Here is a 14,328-nt window from a genome sequence, read left to right as displayed (position 1 = left end):
TTTTCATAGCAAGAGTACCTATGGTCAGTGTTCTTAGTAATTCAAATTATTAAAAAATCATGGATTTCTACTGTGAATAATAATCAGAAACTGAAAAAATAGTTTTGTTTATTACTTTCTGTAGACTGCATACTTGCAGGCTGATATATCTGGTTGGGAAGCAGAAAAGAGCTATTTGTAGCTATTTCAGTTTCAAGGACTATTAGCTAAATCACAAGGAACTTGATAGAAACTTGTATCTAGTGGATTTTTTCTGGACACGTGGAAAACATTAATTTCTGTAGGCATTTATGAAATGAACACCCATTAGGGATTTTTTTCTGTAGTTTTTTGCAAAACCTTTGAAGTTTCAAAATAGGTTGCACATTTCCAATGCATTGAAAAAGCTATCCTACTTTATAGTTGCAAAACAAAGGATGAAAAATACATTTACAATCTCCAGTGGAAAATAAAATCACCTAAGGAGAAGAAAAAGCAAGTGTGTATACACACACACACACACACACACATATATATATTCACTTGAGACATAGAAAACATATTTTGGATGTGTTCATTTTATCTCTCTTGACCAAAGCAGAATGGCTTTTCTCAGCAAGATGTTGCATGTAATGTACCACGGAGAATTTTTTTTTTCAAATCTGTTCCCTAAATGGTGTGGAAAAAAAAAGGTTCGAAATGATTCCTACTTTTGAGCTTGTGCAATTCTGTGTATGTCTACTTCAGCCAGCAATACTTCAAGACAGATATCTTTGTGAATAATATAAAGTGTTCTCTTTAATAATTATGAATGTCTTTAATATATAACTTGTTACATTCTTACATAATACCAGACTTCTCATATCTCATGTGGAATGAATACAAGTAACTAATAAAAGTGCACACCATATACTCATTTTTTGATTTTTAAGCATAGCGTTTGTTCAGTTGCCATAATAAGATTTAAACATGAGGACCCTGATGGTGTATTTTAGGTTAAAATACAACATCAAGTTCCAGAAGGTTTTCTTCTCCCCTTAGACCTATAAAGTAAAAGGAAGAGTCTTCATGCAGTCAACGACTTACGGAAGCAAATTGCGACAGTTCCTTGTAGTAATCAAATTGTTAACAACCTATGGGATGTACTACAAATTCCTTTGCCTTCAAACAGTTCCATACCTTCAGGGACTCTCCAAAGCAGGACACATGCAATGCGTTGTCTGTTGGAATACATTATCTCTATTCTTAGGTCTATTCAAACAGAAGCTGAAAAATCTAAACTTTAAGCAGTACTGATGCAGTGCATTATTTGTTGCAGTTCAACACAGTTAGCATTTGCCAAAACCCACCGCACTGTGTACCTTCTGTTAACATCTCTAAGGCTAGAAAATATTAATGGAAACTGAGTCATATAAGCAGGAAAATGTGTTGTAAAGGACCTGAAACAAATAGCTGTGTGTTGGGTCTTTGGTTAGCTTAGGCTTTTGAAATCTAGGCAGGATCCACAGCCTGAACATTAAAGCAGAAAGATTTATTCTGTGTAGTTTCATCACCTTGTTACAATCTTTGTCATAAGAAAGGAAGAGGGAACCTTGTGCCATTTTCAGTTCTTGTTTAATATCTTCTTCACAGGAAAATGCTGCCAGGATATTAAACTCATCTGTTCTTTTGGATAATAAGGATGTAATGTACCATTTTGACCTTTCCAAATGCTGTGTTTCAAATTGCTGTTCATTAGATTTTTTTTTCTTGATTAAAGTCTCACTAACCTGTAGAAACAAAATGGAATAAGACCTAGTCAAGACATAGCATATCAAGCATGATCAAAACAGAACCACACATTTGTCTAGCTCAAGGACTGCAACTGACACCAACACTTTTTGTGCTGTATCACTGCCGTGCTCACTCGTAACAAAGAAGCTAAAATGATGTTTATTTAAATTTTCCTCATGACAATTCAGAGTCTCAAGCTGAAGAGCTTCTATTTGGTTCAAAGTTTAATTAGAATAAGAAAGACTCCATTTCTGGGATCTGCAGAAAAGTTTCCGAGATGAAATTGTAAGAGAACTGAATTATAATCCTCAAATGAAAATGTAATTAAATGATAAAATATATATGAATGAGGGCCAGATTCTGTTAACCTTATTTATCTTGGCTGATTTACAGATTCTTAAATTCAGAAATGAGTATTAAGGGCAGAAGAAATTGTTCATTATTGTCTAGTCTAACCTCCTGTATGGTCCCAAAAATTTCTCTCTTTCAGAAGGACGGATTGCTCCAATGGTTAAAAGCTCCCATTGTTAATTTGGTGGAAGGGGGACAGAATGTAATTCTTGGCTCCAGCTAATTATACACTCTATCCTCTTAAATTAGAGAGCTCTTAATTGTCAGAAATCCTTTTTGCCTGTAGGTATCTGAAGGCTGTAGTCAAGCTACTTCTCAGTCTTGACTGCATTAATAGAAATTTTTTGTGTCTTGCTGTTGGTGTATTTTCTCTAAATTTTGTTCATGTCAGAACTCTTTTCTCTACTTTTTTTTTTTTTTGATTTTCAACACCCTTTTCAACAAACCATAGTGGCACATGGCGTTCCAGTAAAAGTTTCCCAAATGTTGTTGCGAATAAATAATTCTGTGCCGGTTTCTGAATAGTATTTACCTATTTAGTCTTACAAGAATTACATTTGTCTTCAAATAACACCCCACCCATAGTTCATATCCAACTTATTATATATAGTGACACTGTGTCCTTCTCCAAATTATTATTTTTCTGGCTAATTTGGGATTAAAACAGACTAAAATGAAAATAAACTATTAATCAAAATGAAAAATAAGACACAAGCTGTCCCTTTGTATACAATTAAAAAAAAGTCAGTACACCGCTCACTTCTGTTGACAGTTTGGTTCTGCTCTCTGCTAACGCTTGTATTAGTGGAACTGTAAACGGGAAGTTTAACACTTTAGGCTGGTTTCCACCTTCTTTTCAATAGTGGTTTTGCCTATATTTAACCTCTGACCGGGAAAACTGCCCAGCATTGGGACTGATGTTACAGAATTACATAGGCAATCGGCGATAAAATGACTGTTAATGGTGCTCCTGAGAGAGAACAACTCAGCGTTGGTGTCGCTGTTATGAATGCCTCCTGAGGGACCGCGCTATCTATCAGAGCCATTTGTTAACCGTTGGTTACTTTTCCTGTCTCTGTAGATCAGTAAGCATTTTAAAAGCACTAGGTAAGAATCTTTGTATTAGCACTTATCAAACCAAAAGATACAACAGGAAAAATATATTGGTGTAACAGAGGAAACCTCCTAGTCTGGGCGGTGAATTTCTGTTAAGTGGTTTGTATCGCACCCACAAGTATTAAGAGATGAACATGGAGATGCAATGACAGGTAACAATTCACATGATTCTCTGTAGGAAAACAGATTAGTATCATCAAGAAGAGCAATAGCTTAAGGTTCTGTGTATAACACACTCTTCCTCAGATATGTTTTTTTCCTGAGTCTGAACATCAGTATTAATGAAAAACACATTTCCCTAGAAAAGCAGCAGAACTCCAAGAAGTAGTTTTAGCTGCAAGTTATACCAATTGGTTTGTGCTATAATGCTGGGTCCCAGGAGAAAGCAAGTCATCAATCAGGAAGGGTTTACAATGAAACTAGATACTTTGTTAACTATTTTTCTCACTTTCAATTCATACAGACAGCTCCGTATCAAAAGGAAGGAGAAAAGCCAACGCAAGCAATTCAAGATCCTTTCGGAGATCTAGTATTCAAATGGGTGCACGTGTGGGTAGCCAAGCACATGCACACACACATCTGGTGACCAAAATGTGAACTTAGAATCTTTCCTAGTGTCTACATATTTGAAATAGCAGAATGGGGTACCACCATAGGCCGTCCTGCTTTTCCTGCGGGTGCTCGCAAAAGCTTTCTTCTCAGAGGCACTAAAGACTACAGGTATGAACTAATTACTGTAGTCTGACCTCAAATGACCACACAAACCATGAGAACCTCCTGCTGAATCTATAGATTCTTTGGAGGAAACAGTTCTCCTCTTTCTTGATCAACTGCAAGCCTGGGCATGATTTCCTAACAGGGCACCACATGGAAAGGACTGTAACTCCATCGCGCTGTGCATGGCTACTTTGCCCATCTACATGAGTAATCTGAATCTGTTTAAGGACCATGAATATTTTGTTCTGAGGTATTATAAAACCACCCACACATAAAATGGAGCCATATGGCTCTTCCTCTTCTCAGAATGATATTGCCCTTCTTTAATGTGCTACATGGAGAACTCCACAAATGCATCCTACTGACAGTGGGATTAGGGACTTTCATTTTTGCCTAATATTAAGCCTACATAAACTTTAGCATCATTGATTTTATATTTTGTTTTCAAGGGACTGTGACAAAAGAACATGGAGAATAACAAATACACAAATACCATTCAAAAAAAGGGGGAAGAAAGAGTGAAGTGTAATTAAAGAAGCATGAATAGTTGAGATACGGTATTTTGACAGCATTAACTAGTGACAGCTTAATTTTTCAGGGCATTCTGGCTTTTAGTCAGAAAAATACAATTTAGGTAGAAAACTCAGTTTTCTTGCCAGGCCCTTGATGAAAGGACAGGGATTTTACATAACAAGAGAACTCATTGTGTTTATGAAACGTTTTTGTGTGCTCCCAAATATTTAACCAGTAAGGCAAAACAAAGAAAACTAATTTAATTTTATCAATGGATTGTAATGTTAAGGTTTGTCTTCTTTTTTTTTTTTTTTTTTCCCCTTCTGCTTTCTTTTCTTTTATTCTTTTTAATTTTTTTTTCTTTTTTTTTTTTAGGAAAGTCACACAATTTTCTCAAAGAATTAAGTAGCTCGGCCTCTTCTCTTAAGACAGGAGCTATATATCTGTCCTATAGGAATCAGCTTCCCTGGTAGCTGGATAGATTTCCTGGTAACAGAAAGATTTTTCCATAATACATTTTTGGTTGAAGTTAGATGTCAAACAAGTTTCTTCAGACTCAGTTCTCCAAATACCACTTTATGCTTGCTTGTCAAACCATTAGATCCTTGTATTTACTTTTATTTCATGCAAATTTTTACTTTTATTTCATGCCAATGTTCTTTATTTTTTGTAAGTAATGAAGCAGTCCATAATCACTAACCCATTTTGAAAAAAGACAAGCCTTTCTGTGCAAGTACAAATATCATTCTACAACAGAGACTAACCCAAAGTTTGGGATGCTCTTTGGCAGTAGTGTTACTGGCACAGAGAATCTCTCATATCAGAACTCAAAGGTTATTTTTTTCACCCACTTTTGTGTCCTGCTTGCCTATCACAGTCCAGTGGATGGCACACACAGACACCCACAGCCGGAGCAGTGTTCTCAGCTCTTAGATTTGTTTCATGGATACGATTAAAGAGGTTCAGGTCTTATTTTTCTGGCCTTACTCCAGGTGAATAAGTAACTCAGTGCAAAAATATCTGGAAAGACATGAATTGTATGGCAATTGAATAATAAAATCAAGGATCAAATGTACTGTTGTATAAACTATAAATACAAACGCACTGTACTATGTCAATTCTAGTGTCAAGGCAGCAGCCATAATATAATATGATTTTATATTGTTTTCTAAGACCTTTTTGGTAACCATAAGGGTGCAGAAAAACTAGATTTCCCCTGAATATCAGTATATGGCTTATTTCAAATTATGAACATTAAAAGTCATAACCACTGGAAATCGCTTTTTCTCCTGTTGGAGGCACAGAATAGATCCCCAACAGCTGAAATTTACACAGCTTATTATTTAACATGGCAAGAGCTACTTTCCTTTACCCTGGGGTTAAAGTGATGTCTGGTAAAATTACACTCTATTTTGAAAAGGGAAATAGGTGAATATTGACTGAGGGCACATTTTTTATACCGCCCAGAATTTTGGATTTCTTATGCCAGGGTAGGAATGAAAGAAAAAGCTGCATATTTGCATAGGAAAAAAGTAATTAATTTGATAATTTTGAAGTCACATCGAGATTCTAATGCAGAGACCTAAAATTTAATATGTAACCTAACAACAAATTTTAAAAATGTACTTTCTTCTTACAGAGTACAATGAAATCTAATGTGTCCAGAAATTTAATAGATCATGAAATAGAGCATGAAAAGGACTTATTAAAACAATTAAAATTGCACTTAGGGGTATTTTACTGATTTTCGTTTTTATTGTTTTGTAGCAGTTTGAAAGCATCAGTCTTTTATATGTGGACAATCCCAGTCCTCCCTGAAACTTACCTAGAGTTACTTCCCAGCCAAATAGATTTGTGAAGTCAAAAAAAAATTGAGTGGACACTGAGTACCTGTGACGAACATGTGTAAAGCCAGGCAGAATCCAGTGGAAATGTGACTATTTCCCTGTTGTCTTGCCAAAGGCAATTCCTGGTTGCAAAGAGTTGCTGGTTCAGTGAGGTCACTGCCAGCTCCAATCTGCAGTTAACAGTCCACTACTTTTAGAAGCAGGGGGTGCAGGAAACCCTCTCACCAGGCAGGTTGACCTGGAGCACTTGGTTCCTTGTCCTCCTGCTATGGAGCTGTAGGAGCTCCAACAACTTCTAGAGCCCCTGGCGTGAGGCTGGGAGTAGTGACTGGATCATGGCTTGGGAATATGAAGACTGGAAACCCTGAAACCTCATTATGATTATGGATTGTCCTACTGGGATCCATACAGCCTAAAAACCACAGCACAAAGCAGAACAGGCAGGACTTCCAAGATCACCCCTTGTATCCCAGGTCCTGAGCACCAACACCTGAAACTGGGACAGTATTCCCTTCACCTTTCTCCAACTTCTCAGTTCTCTCCACTAGCTCTGTATTTAACCTCTTAAAGAAAAAACCCGGTCCAAAAATAAACTACTCTGGAAAAGAATTTCAAATTTCACTCTCTCAGCATTAGACTTTAAGCAGTTTGCTCATTGTTACAGCTTTAGTTGGCACAATGGATTATTCTGTATATCTGCATTGTGTATTCCATATATACAGACTGCACATATGACAGACAGCAGTTCCAGGTCTATGTTAGAATACCTAAAAGTTATTGAAAACTTAATCTCTGGTGCAGTGAAATGCTAATACCTTATGTATACAAAAACCACATAGATTTCAATGACAGTACACATAAGCTTACACTTTGTATTTCCTCAACCTTTTCTCATCAAATCTATGTACCCTTTCAAAGGGGTAAAATAAATATCCTTTTATTTCTCTGATTTTTAAGAATATCAAATCTCAGTTGTTTCATACTGCATCATATGTGTAGCATTGAATCGAAGGCTTGATTTCAAATCTCCTGAAGTCAGCAAGCTTCAGTGAGGGCTTGGATTGGCTTGAATTTGATCATGAATTTGTCCTTTGTGGTCACAGTGGCAAATAGCCACTGCATTTCTAGTCCTGGATAAAGAATGCCAGTCATGCACGTAACATTGAAAGTGAAAAAGTATGCATTGGGAGGTCAACAAGAAAGAATGAGGCTTTCTGTTTTTTGTTAATCCAAACATTTGTGTTTCTGATTTAGGGATTATGGCTCAGCAGATGCCAATTGTTTACATTTCAGGAAATGGTACCTCTGGTATGTGTGAAGGGCTCATCCTGAAGTGAGTCTGCTTGATCTCTATAAATATTTGGAGCTGGTGTGCTACTTTAATGGAATTAATAAAAATCATGAAGATTTTTATTGGTACACAGACTACACTCCACAGAACACCACCGATGTCGCCCATTTATTTAGCTGTCTTCTGTGCTCTTATATTTAGCACAGTATAATTTGAAAGGCAGATCTTACAACCTATACACCTGTGATTAGAGCCACTGAGGTGAACAGGATTTCTTATTACTGTAGTAAGATATGACTGTTTGTTTTTTTTTTAATTTTACTTTGTCAGTTTGACACTGGAACTTCCTTACAGGTATCAATTCTTGGAGTTGTACATAGTTGCACAGAGTACTGGGAGAGAAAGGAGCATCTCAGAAACCACAACAGGCAATTTTTCATAGTGGCTGATGATTTAATGACATCTTTTATAGCGTATGGTAAGCCAACCCTTTGCGGTTTTAGTAAAAAGCCTAAATGAGTTCTCATATTTATTTTTCAGGGTTATTACATTTATCACTCTTAAGTGTCCTATGCTTGGATCAGGATCATTCAAATCTTTTAAAGTAAATGCCTAAATATATTATTATTTACTCTTGTGTTGCCCTTTACTCTCCTTTCGTCCTTGACAAAATCAGTTTTGTTGTCCCTTTTCCAGATTCTCACAAAGAACTAGTTGTGCCAACCAGTTTCTAGGTGATGGAAATAACTGCTCTTTTGTTGATAGGACAGGCATTTGCAGTATTCTACTGGTGTATGTGTACCTCTGAAGCATATACATTGCATTCTTTAAGTGAATTGTTTGTCACTGTATTGTAACACTTAGCTCATTCCACAGCTGAATGCACAGACACTGGGATCAGCTGAATGCTTGCCTACAGTTCACAAATATTGACAAAATAACTGGGTTTTACTCAAAAACATATTTATGAGAATGCCAAAAATATTACAATATTACAGAAAATATTTCTGGGGTACAGGGAGAGTAGAAATGCTGAGAAGGAGACCTGGAGCACAAGAACAGTAGACAAAGATAACATTTTTCTCCCTAATTCAGGATCCTTTTTCTAGTGTTGTCATTATAAAATGCATTAGAAGAGGCTGCGAAAGTCTCACAATCCTTGGACTCTGTTCTGTGGTGCTGTGCAGACTTCTTTCTGATTTCATAGACAAACCTTACAGTACGTAAGCAGTGAAAATGCTTTCCACTCAACTACCAACTAAACAACCAGTCGCTACCAAAAAACTTGCTCTCTGACTATGCCATTATTGTCACACTTTAAAAATCTCTCTGGACAAAGATCAATTGCGAGAAGATAATAAGCTGGATGAGATTCTGATAACAAGCAATAGGAATCCCTGGAAAGCTGTATTAGACTAATATAGTGTCACCTTGGTATTCATATACATATATATATATATATAAAGATTGATGCCGAATGTACTTTGATTAAAATATATGAATATGGCTGAAAGGGAAATGTCAAAATAGGAAGTACATAAAAATATACATAGGATAGATCTGAAAAGACACTTAAGAAATTTCAGAGATGACGTTAAAGTAAGCCACTGAGAAATACACTGGTATGCCAACATGTATTTTGACAAAATGCAGAATGATGTACTTCAGAAACCTGAATACTAATATATATTCCTTGATTTTAAATTCATTGCATTCATGGAAAATATGTATTAGTCATTGTGCCCATCCCAATAGCAACAGCTGCTCAATGCATAACAGATGTCCAAGTAACAGCAAATAGTTGAATGTGAAGTGCACTTAGAATATTAGATTATTTTATAGCCCAAAAGTGTGCTTGAAAAATTCTAGTGGGTAATATGTCAGTGCTTCCTATTGATGAAAATCTTACTATTCATTTAATTTAGAAACAAGCAAAACCAGAAGGGTTCAGAGAGAAACAATTTTTTTTTAATGTAAAATGAACTTGAACAAGTCACTAAGATACATAATTCGTAAGAATTGAACTAAAACTCTTTTAATATATATCATAATTATGTGCTTGTGGGCAATGGGAACAGCCATTTCTGTTTTCTTCTGAAAGCACATCTCTTTACCCCCCCTAAAAAGAATGAACACACCAAACACACTTTCATCTTCTCGAGGAACCCTAGTGTTGAACTCTCTTCTGTACATTTATCATAGAGAAAAATTATAAAGCAATGTGGCATTTTATTTCAAAAAAATACAGAATGTAAATCCTTATCCTTTAAGGCAAAACCAAGCCATCAAATTCCTGAGACTGGGGAGGAATTCCCTCTGTTGGCACAGTTATTCCTCATGGGAACCCATCACTACTGGGCCACTGTTACAAATCTCTGACATTCCTAAGTTTTCACCTAGCTCAGGTTTGGGCACAGGCTATCCAACAAGTCATCTCTTTCTGCGTATATCCTCCACCTGGATGCGGTTCTGTGTTTGTCAGTGTAATCGCTCTTTTTGCCAAAAATACTGGGCTGAAGTGGAACATGAAGCTGCAGCGCACTCACAATACTCAGTATTTAACCCGTGCTCCATTTCCTAAGAGACAGGGGTGGTTCATGATGATGTTTTTTAGTTTTTAACCCTTATGACAGTATGATTATGACCTGGGTTATTTCTTATTTACATAAATGCTAGTAATTTCTTGCCTGTTTTAATATTCTGAAAAATTATGCATATATTACCAGCCCCTACTTGACCATTGCTTAAAAAGAAACAAACAAGCCAGAAGCTAGCTTCAGTCTGAAGGCTTTAACTTCATGTAGGCATGATGTTAAAGCTGTGTAAAATATCTTGCCCTGGCAAGGAAACATCCTGCGTTAACATCTGCCTTTCTGCTCAGGTCTGGGCATAGGAGTTTTCAGGAGCTGCTCCAAGTCATCCATTTATGTCTGCATTGTCACCTGATTTTGCAGCAACTGTTACTCCTAGGGCCTTTATGGGTAGTTTCTGTGCAAGCACTGTTAAGATCCACACTGTATCCCTTGTCCCTTGCCTGAGTTTCAGTCCGCCATGCTAGGCAACATCTGAGATTCATAGATTTTTATTTTTCAGAGAAAAAAATCTTCAATCTTCTCTTGCTTTCTGTTTCTACCTTCCACTTCAGGAATCCTGAGATTCCCGCCCTTCTAACATTCCCTTCACTTTCTTAGCACATTCATCAGGGACTAAGTAAAATTCCTGTTGCTTGTACTCAGGAATTGCTTCCTAACTGAAGTCTTTGAACTTGTAATTATCTTGTGAAAAGTCCTTTACTGCACCATCTATGTTCAAAGAATGCTCAATTTCTTAAAATGCCAGGTATAGAAGTACGTTAGGGGAGACACTTAGAGCACGCAAATGCATCTGTGGCGATGTGTACTGAATATTTCTTTACAAGAGGATGAAAGTACAGGGAACAGACCTCCAGCTTCGATTAGGATTGAAACCACTGTCTATTCATACCTATTCATCCTATTCCCCATGAAGACTGCCATTTTTAAGTTGCAAAAGCCTACCTTCACCAAAATTGCTTTAATACATCTGCGTGCAAATCTCTTATCAGCTCCACAGGAGCAGTGATCAGCAGAGGTAGGGTAAGAGAAAGAACAGGAAACTGCAGCTGATAGTCCTACACTGTGTGGGAGATAGGAATTTCAGAAGAGCATCTGAAAGACAAAACTGGGTTCACTGTTGTAGCACTGCAAAGGTTAGCTCCTAAAAGAGACCTTGAAAAAGTCTGCTTCTTTAATGGCTGGTCCAATGTGCAATACTTGGATTTTGGAACTGCATGTGTTAAGCTAGTGCCAAATTTTAGACATTTCTGCATATTGAAGTTCAAAACAGATATTTAATTCCAAAGTCAGCCGACATCTCATGCATTATCCATGCATTATCAGAAAGACAGAAGGGAAGCAAGAAAGGTGACAGCAGTAGCTGGATTAAGAAATGTTAGGGAACTGATGAAGACCATGACGGGAGAGGAAATCTCTTTCAGTAGACTCAAAATTAGAAGGAAAAAGCTGGTAAAAATACACACCTTTTTCTGTGATCAGAAGAGGCTGCACTTCTCATATGAGACGGAAAAATAAGTTCTACTTTCTCAAACAGCGGAAGAAGGAAAAGTAGAATTATGGTATTACTTTCTTGGATAAATGAAGGGGTATCATTTTAAGCAAAAGCTTGGATCACTCCATGTAATTGGTATCCTATCTGATTTGTTAAACTCAAAGATGGTTTACAGAGAATACATGGAAAGACTTGCCCTTGCAAGTGCCCTTGCCTTTGCACTTGCCTCTTCTCAGGGTGGACTAGAAAGAAAACAAATGCATTCTGTTGGGACTGTTTGAATTTTTAGCCTTGCCAGCACAGCACAGCTATCACAGCCCTCAGGGGATAATTTGGACATGCACAGTGACCCTATCTATACACACTTGTTTTGCTTGAATGCAGTAGGCTAGGACTCTCTATGGACACTGTCCGTACTTAGTCTGTCATCCCAAGAGCTCCCAAGGAAAGAACTGCTATTCTGCCCTGTTTCTAGCAGCAATAATTTGCTGCTGCAACATCTTGCTCTGCTTCAGGTGTGTTGGCCATTCCTAGAGCTCATGCCCATCAGAGACATTATGGAGACTGCAGCATTTCCCAGTTTCTCCACAACTGGGTTCAAGTTCAGAAAAAAATTGTAGAAAAAACTGTTTTGTTTTTTTTTTTTTCTTCATTTACCTGCTCACATATCTATTTTAAGGTCTGATTTATTCTTTTGGGAAATCTGTACTAACATACAAATACATGAAGTGATTACCAACAGGCTTGCCGACTTATTCCATTGGCGCATCTAAACCCTATCTGTACATTTCAGAAGAGACATAATAATAATAAGAGAAAGGGGCAACTGAGGAAAAGCATGAAGACTAGAAGGCTGTCAATGTACAAGGGAAAAAAAAAACCACCTGGCCTGGTGAAGCACCAATATTAGTGATGGGGCATAAATCAAAAAGTAGCCACTTGATTTCCTGCTGAGTTTACTGGCCTGGCAATTAGAAAATTATCTTTTTACCTCAAAGTGGATAACCTCTGATTGGAAGTCACCAGAGAACAAAAACCTCGTGTCCAAGATATTTTCTTTTTTTTTTATTTTAAGTGAAGTTACATTTCAAGGAAAGCTGTAATTTGAAATGCAGCATTTATTGCTACTTTTCAAGGCAGTGCTAGAAGAAAATCACTCCGTATCTTCCTTAATAGCTTTTATATTAGCAAATCCCCATATACTCAAGTGCAAAATTGCCATGATAGCAAATGAGAAGAGGTTCTTTTAATTTGCTGTGCTGTTTTGAACATCCCGTGACCTGCAAAACCTGGATAGAAGCCATTGTTATCTTCATTCACTAGAAGGCTTTAGAAAAATCTCTTTGCTTTACAGAAGTAGTGAAATTTGGTGATTACTTCAGATGCTAAGAATAAACAGTGGCACCTCTGATGTGCCCTGTATATGCTAACAAGAGACACAGAAGTTATCAGACTGCATAATATTCATGACTAACCTGGAGCAGACTTAGAATCCTATTCCATGGGAATAACAGGACGAATGGAAAGCAGTTAATAGGATTAAACGCACTGTACAGAGACGTGAAGCATAAAGCCATAGTTAATGACTTGTGATCTCTCTCCCCCCATCCCCATCAATACAGCTTCATTATTCCTCTTTGGTCTGTGTAATTCAGGTATATTCTTCTCATCCAGCACTACATGACCTTGTTTACGTATTCAGTCTTTTCCTTAAAAATTCAGATGATGATAACATTACCTTTTTTTTAAACAGCAATGAAATGTATTATATATGCGTTCACTAAAAAGGTATCTGTAAATCTGCTTTACTTTTCATGTCTTTGTTTCAAGCACCTCAAAAGAAGAGGTGATGCTGAAACCAGGGTATTCTTTTAGGATGTTTACTCCTTCATCTGATATTCTCTGATCTCTAACATCTGCATCATAGTCCAACACCACAAAGCAAAAAATGTACTTTTCTTTCCTCAGCTGAGTCACTTGCAGGATATTTTAAGGGTGTCTAATAGAGCGAGACATTATTTCATTATACAAATATGAATCTCTGGGACTTATCTATTGTCACTATTTCAAGTGACAACAGAAACTGTTTAAATGTTTCTTAAACTAAAAAGATTTCAAGTCCAGTATTTCGATTAGGACAAGATTGATACCAAACTCTCACTGAATAAATAACATATCCACTGTTATTGAATAAAAAGAGTTGCATATCTAAAGAGAAGGAATTGAACTCCATACTGATATTAATGAGCACTGCTTTCAAGACAGTACCACTTCATTAAATCATATTATAGCTTATTCAAAATATTGCAATATATTAAAAAAACTAAGATTAGAATTAGCTTTCCTTTAGCTGATGGAAGTCCAGAAAATATACTGACAGATATTTTGGTGTTAAGTTTTTCTGTCTTCCAGATCCTGAGATTTATAAAATAACCTGTAACTGGAGGAAAGCAAAACACAGAGGTCAGTTCAACCCGTGCAACTGGAAACTACTGACTGAAGTCTGCAGGGACAGTCAGTCGAGCTCAGAACTACGTGGAGCTAATCTAGCTACAGTGTGCTAAATTTTGCTACTCTTCTTCTACCTGGGACAAATTCTCAGATTATTCAAATTGCTACCACTTTCTTGGCACTCGTGCAATAAAGTGCTGATTT

General features: G+C 36.9%; 1 protein-coding gene across 3 annotated transcripts in view; it reads right to left on the bottom strand.

Moving 5' to 3' along the window:
• Window positions 1-781: 781 nt before the first annotated feature.
• KHDRBS2 (KH RNA binding domain containing, signal transduction associated 2) overlaps window positions 782-14,328 on the bottom strand; it is a 636,753-nt gene continuing 623,206 nt past the window's right edge. For 2 of the 3 annotated variants that reach the window (XR_010070437.1, XR_010070439.1), the window contains one exon: window positions 784-1,748. The gene's annotated coding sequence lies outside the window, so the exon portion shown is untranslated. Of the gene's footprint in view, window positions 1,749-5,300; window positions 5,470-14,328 lie in introns of all 3 variants that reach the window. The other variant, XR_010070438.1, reaches the window with a different exon arrangement.

This window comes from Chroicocephalus ridibundus, chromosome 3 (assembly GCF_963924245.1).
Source record: "Chroicocephalus ridibundus chromosome 3, bChrRid1.1, whole genome shotgun sequence".
NCBI lineage: Eukaryota > Metazoa > Chordata > Aves > Charadriiformes > Laridae > Chroicocephalus > Chroicocephalus ridibundus.
This window is presented reverse-complemented; position numbering and strand designations above follow the sequence as displayed.